The following is a 7,477-nucleotide window of genomic DNA, read 5'->3' on the forward strand; positions in this document are numbered from 1 at the left end:
TTGTAAATTATTGGTTATTGATTTTCAATGAATTAATAATTGCATATAATAGCTAATATTTGATTTATTTTTCTGTCCTACTTCTATATTATTTTACTTTGCAATGTAAAAATGATAATATTTATTAGTATAAAATGTATAGATTTATTATTGTTTTTTTTTTGAAGAAATGAAATTTATTATTGTTATGATAATATTTATTAGTATAAAATGTATAGATTTATTATTATGTCCTACATTATTTTATTTTGCAATGTAAAAATGAAAGGTCAAGATTCAAATAGCCATTGTAATTCCAATTCACTTTGTTAATAGCTTTTTTTTTTTTACGTTGATTCCAATTCACTTTGTCAAAATTCAAATGTATAGATTTAGGCATTATTCAAAAAATTAACCAAATTCAATGTATTGATTATTATGCTAATGTATTCATTAGGATTAATCAATATATATTAAGATGACATTATCATCTAATATTGGAGGGAAAATTCTACTGCACAAAGTGACACCTCATAAGTTTGAGGGTCAAATGATGTCAGCGTATTTTATTTTAGTTATAGGTATAGATTTTTTAGATCGGACTAAACCAAAAATCATATTTAATGTTTGTAATTTATTACTTTATTTGTTTTTAAATGATGTTCTCATTTATTATTTGGGTTATTTTATTTGTTATTTTATTAAATAATATTTCTATTTATATCACAAATTTTAAACATAATTAATCTTGTTTATCCTAATTTTAATATTTTATTAATGTCTATGATTTGTGTTTATTTTCAACTAATTTTATTTTAACATTTTTATATACGGCTTATGGTCTCCACATGTTTCCCATCAACTTTATTTAAACATTTTTCAAAATAATCGTGGATCCCATATTTTTTCCAACAATTTTGTTTTAATATTTTTATAAAGCTTAGGATCCTCACTTTTACTCCATTACCTTTATTATTCAATAATTATTTTTATCATCTAAAATTTTTTTTTAATTATCTTAAATGTTCTTTGTTTAAACATCAATAAAAACGAAGAAAGTATATAAAAAAACATTTCATATTAATGTTTTTCAAGTTCATGTTGGGGTCACCATGTTGGAAAACCCACTAATTACAAAATCATGAAGAGCACCGAGTCACTTTGTTAATGGTCCCTCAGTCTTAAGATCTTTGTTCTCTTCAATTCACTACATTTTAATTATTTTGGTCACTGTCTTATCAGATTATACTAGAAAAAATATAACAAAATCAGAACAGACTACATCAAATCGCATCGGATGATATTATATCAAACGGGATTTTACTACTTATTATCGGATGAAAGCCTTTTAAACCATAAATTTACGCTACCATCAACATATTCAGTTTATCACGCTTATAGAAAATTATAGTCAGGGTTTGGAAAGAAAAGCATGACGACAACTCATACCTATAAAAGAGAGCGCGGCCAAAAGAGTTCTCCAACTCGAGAAAGATAAAGAGAAATTTTCGCAACAAAAAAGATAAAAAATATCTGAAGATAAAAATAAATAAGTAAAAACAATTAAAAAAATAATAAATAATAAATAAAAAAATAAAAAATAAAAATAAAAATAAATAAATAAATAAAAAGAAAAATAAAAATAAAACAATAATACAAATAAAACTGATAGAAACGAAAAAAAGCTAGAATACAAGAACATTAACAAGTAATCGAATAGGCCAGTAAATATTTAAGATTTTCCTTATTGATTTCACATAACTAAACTAAAAATTTAAATATAAATAAGTGGGCCAGTAACAATTTCGATTACTTTTTCTCAAATTCAATTTAAATTAGATTGTTAGAAGTTTTAAGTGCAATATTATTATTAAGTTGAAAAATTACTCTTATTCTTACGTCAATTATTATCTCGTTCCATTCTCAAATATTTTATAGAATTAATTCTCAATATTAACCATCTCGGGTATTATTATTGTTTTAATTGTTAAGTAGCCCTGACCTAATTAATTATCTACTCCCATTGTACTCCCTCCGAACCAATTTAGTTGTTCCATTTCTTTATTTGGCAAAGTCTTTTTAGTTGTCCCATTTCTATTTTTATCAATCTTTTTTTACCTAAATATCCTTAGTTCACACAAGTAATTACGAATATAACCCCATATACCTTACTTACCCAACTACCCTTCACTACTTACCATTTACTACTTACCCTTTTTAATGGACTCCACACCATCCTTAATAACCGTGCCCAAACAAATAGGACATTTAAATTGATTCGGAGGGAGTATAAGTTAAATTACAATCTTAAAGCCATAGTAGAGATTTAATGAATAAACACAAACAACTTAATATAAAATTATAATAATATAAAATCATATGACCAACACTATCAATCTAGCCTTAAAGACATTCATGCATTCATTCTTTCACAATTGCGAATTATATAAATCCAACCATAAAATTCGTCACTCTATTTAAGAACATTCATCTAATTCCCTAGCCCAAAAAAAACTACTCACTAATCATAAATATAAAACAAATTAATATCAATATATAAAATAATATGTTTTTAATAGTTAGAATTGAACACGTAAAAATAATTTTAGAAAGATAATATTTAAATAGATATGGGATAAAAGAATTGGTACCTAATTGATGGTAGATAATCTATACGGATTAAAACTAAGAAAATCATATTAAATCCATGGATTTCAAAAAAAAAAAAAAAAAAAATTCTTCCAAAAAAACAGTAAACCTAATATTATATATTTATTTATATTTGTCGGGTCAATTTGTACTAAAATACTACCTCCGTTTCTTTTCAAACGTCTTGTTTGCTTTTTGAATACTATTCATTAGTTACTCTTAATTTGTAATTTATTCTTAATTCATGAATTAAAACATAGTCAAATGTGATCTTGTTTGATTTATCTCAACATAAGATGTATTAATATCTATTATTTATAATTTTTAATTACACATTTAGAGATATTAAAGATTAAATTAGTACATTGGCAAACGTACAAAAAGCGTTTAAAAAGAAACGGGGAAAAATTGTATTTATATTTCTTATTTTTCCCTCAAATTCAAACTTACGTTGTAGAAAATTGTAGTTATATATACTTCTTGATTCATAATCCCATAAAGCTATACATAATGTGTAAGATGTTATTGGATTTATTGTATTGGATGAATTAACAATAATAATAATTTGGACAGGTCGATTCGAATTACTTAATTTGTCCAAGTTCAGTTTAGCTCGTTTGGTGATTTTGCAGTCTAGTCATTTTTATCATAAGAACTTAGAAGAACCAGTGGTTTGATCAATTATGATATGGTTCTGATTTTGTAATGGTTTGAGTCCGGTTTACGTGCAGGTAACCCAACCTATAATTGTATTGAAATATTTTATTTGGGCGTTATATGTTATAAAAAAATGTAATAATCATCATTTGTATAGCCAAAGTAATTTATAAAATCAAAAGACGCCACTACATTACATTTGGAAGATCTAACTTTACACTTCTAATCAAAAGGTTTTTTATAATTGACATGGTCACTATGGTTTTTAAACAAGCTAAGATATGTTATTTATGATATTATTATATATTGTTTTATGGATTTACATGTTATATGAGGATGAAATGTTGAGCTTAGGGGAAGCAAAATAGTAAGAAACAATGTCTTTGAGAAAGAATCAATCATAATTTCTAAATCAAATCATATAGATATTTTTCAAAAGACATAAGTAACCTCATCAAGACAATGTTGTAAATTTCTTTAAGTCATCATCTCGTTTGGCTTTAAGGTGGTGAACCTTCTTGATGATTGTATATGTATCATAAGTTCAGTGGGAGCAAAATAATTTTCTTGGTTTTGTATATCAATGATATTTTGTTAGCAACCAACAATATAAATATGTTGAATCAAACAAAAATGTATCATAACTTTGTGAATTGTGATAGATCATGAGATACTCTAAAGTTATCACAAACAAATTATATCGATAAGATCTTGAAGAGATTTGAGACGCGAAATTACCCTATCTCTGAAGAAGACAAATTTGGTCTCCATTAATACCCTAAATCGATGTGAAAAAGAAAGAGAACAAGGGATTATATGCTTACTTATAGAATATTAGAGAAGTTAAAGGTCGTTGGATACTCTAACCCTAGTTTTGCGGTGAAAGAAGTGTGACTTGAGTCTTGTGTTAATTAGTCATATGTTAAATGACAATTAAAGTGTATAATAATTATGGCTTAAAGGTTAGAAGTAATAAGCTATGACTACTAGATCTTAATCATATATTATTGAGTGGTAAAGGGCACTCTAATTCATGAAGTAGTTCACACTCTTATTGTGTGCATAAAACAAGTGTATGGAGTGTGTCACATGGGTTTATCATTGACAATTAAGGTATAAAAGTATACAATACTAGCTGGAACAACCTATGGAGTAAAAAGGGGGCCAAATGGATCACATGGGAGCACAGAACAACAACTAGAAATTGTTGGGGACCAGCTGCTAGAACGAGCGGCTAGCTTGCTCGAACGAGCAGCCTGGTCAGATGTTATTCTGGCTATTTTTGTCTCTTGCTGCAGCTTTGTATACATGCCCTTAGTTCCCTTTTTGCCTATATATATATATGTGTAGTAGGAGTGTTCATAAAAATCCGATCCGAGATATCAGATTTAAAAATCGGATAATTTATCCGATTTTCGCAAACCGGATAAACTGGATCGGGTATCCGATTTTGAAACCGGATACCGAATCTGGATCCGGGTCTCATATTTTTAAAAAGCGGATATCCGGTGTCCAATTTTATTTATTTTTAATTTTTTCGTAAATAAAATGATGATAGTATCTCTTAAGCTAACCTCGAGTTAAAATATTTTTAAAGAGTTAGTATTTGAATTTTATGATTGGTCTTTCTTAAACCAATGAACAATAATATTATTCTTTAATTTTCTTAATTAATTTTTTATGACTAATTAAGTTAAATATTTTTAGAGAGTTAGTATTTGAATTTTATATAAAAAAAATTCTAAATAAAAATAGAGATAAACAAACATATGGTTGAACGAAAAAAGACAAAAAAATAATAAAAAAACATTCTAATTAAATCAGGTATCCGGATTCGACCCTGATTAAACCGGGTATTTGGATTTCGGATACTTGATTTAATCCGGGTCAGAATCGGGTCGCATTTTTAGGTATCCGAAAAACCAGATACTCGAATTTCTGGATCCGGGTCCACCCGGCATCCGGTTTTGAACACCCCTAATGTGAAGTGCTATGTTTATTAGTTGTAGAGCCAAGCTAAGAGCTTGAGCCTCCCATCTATCCTTACCATTCTCTTTATTCTCCACTCAATGTATAGCTCACACATACAAAGTTCATTGATGTAATTCCATTAACATTGTAATTAGCTTTCAAGCACCACTATCCTTTAAACACATAATGATACACTAGCCTAGGATGATGGATGTAGCCTCATTAATGGTGAACCACCTTAAATCTTGATGTTAATGTTTGCTTTACTTTATTGCTTAAATCATCTTAATACTTGCATATAACCAGGTTCATTAGTGCACCTTCAAACCATGGTCATTAATCTTTTGTGCCACCTTTAAGCTCACGCTTATGCATTCGTTAGCTTACTCTAACATGCGGGATGCAAAGATACTTGTAGAACAACTTCTAGTTGATCTTATCTACTAACAAATGGTGTTATTTCATAGAGGAGTGCTAAACATGAGATATAGCTATTTCTAGTATGAAAGTAGAATTAATTGTATGTTATGAGACATCAAACTAAGAAATATGTTTATGTAACTTTGTCATTGTGCAACATATATTGAATGAGGTTTAAAGACCAATAAAGATTTATTATGATAATAGGTCGTCTGCAGTGCTTTATTCCAATGATGCTAATAGTTTGACTAAAGCAAAGCACATTAGGATTAAGTACTGAACTACCAAAGAAAGGCTTCAACATAAAGAAATATATCAATAATAAAATTTAGCACAAACTCCATGTTAGAATATAAGGAATCTTAACTTCTGTGAGAGTTATTGTCGATTAAAACTAAATACATGTTAAATTAATTTAATCCATTGATCAGAAAAAGGTTATGCATTTAGAAAGTTGGCAGTCAAGTGCTGAAGTTATACAAGTTGTGCAAAGTAGGGCCAATTAAAAAGACATGTACAAACCACATCATGTAAGTTTCCGTGCTACACGTTTCATGATTGATCTAAGTCGTTTGTTTTTGTTAGTACTTGTGATCATTGATGGTGTGATTTTGATTATCATGATAAACGCTGCAAGATTGAATTGTCTAAGGAAGTTATGCTATATTTTTAGCTTGTAAGATAAAAGAAACATTTCGTTTTAAGTGAAAAGACACTTTTTTTAGTTCTCACAAGAGAGAAAAAAATGTGGTGACAACATTTCATATGGAATATACAACTTTGTCTCTATTTTTTATTATTAGAGTCTTAAGGAGAGAATCACACAAAATACAATACGCTGCATCTGAAAGGCCTGACTTATGCTTTTGATCAAGAGGTTTTCTAAAACTGATGCCATGGATCGTAAATAAGACATGTTGTTTATAATATTTTTATATATTATTTTATGAATTTACATGTATTCTTGGACATTATTGTTGAAGTATAAATTCTAAAAGGCCGCCCCAAATACCAAGCTATTTTTAGAAGTAAGCTTTGGCACTTTGAGGGATTCTTCCACAATGATCAAGCATATATCTTAGTAAATCCGTATACAATTTATAAGTATACTCTTGAAAATAAACTTTATTCCATCATACTGTATATTCTTTATATTGTTTAAGTTTTTATTTAATTTTGGGAATTTATTCTTCTAAATTATTAATTGCTATGTTTGGTCAATGCAAGTAATGGAAACTCTAGTTGATTTGTAGGTTATAAGCTAGCATGGATAACAAAATAAGTGAATACATTAAATTCACTTTGTACATCTTTTATTTTAATAATTATATGGTAAACTAGTGCATAATAAATTAATATTTACTCGTTTATAATTTAAAATTTAAATAAATTTACCTATTAAATGTAATTATTGAAAATAAATAAACCAATTAAACATTGATAATTTCGACATAAATCAAACATAAACAAAGTATATATTAATATATGATGTTAACCTTTCAAGTTTTCATATGTTCTTTAGTTTTCATATTAATATCCTTACTAACTTATTATACGAGGATAAGTAATCAGAATTTATACCTTTCAAAACCAACTAAATTACTAATTTGTGTTAGTGGCGAAGGAATCAAATCAATCCCTATGGATCTTCGCTCGAAGCTTTCATATCTAGTTTACAATAACAATATGCTTTTTTAAAATAATTATTTTCCACGTCAATAATTAAATAAGAGTAATATTTCATTTTAGTTTTTTTTCTCATTCATTTATGAGATCCATAAATAAATTAAAATAAAAAAAA

This window comes from Amaranthus tricolor, chromosome 17 (genome assembly GCF_026212465.1).
Source record: "Amaranthus tricolor cultivar Red isolate AtriRed21 chromosome 17, ASM2621246v1, whole genome shotgun sequence".
Classification (NCBI taxonomy): Eukaryota; Viridiplantae; Streptophyta; class Magnoliopsida; order Caryophyllales; family Amaranthaceae; genus Amaranthus; species Amaranthus tricolor.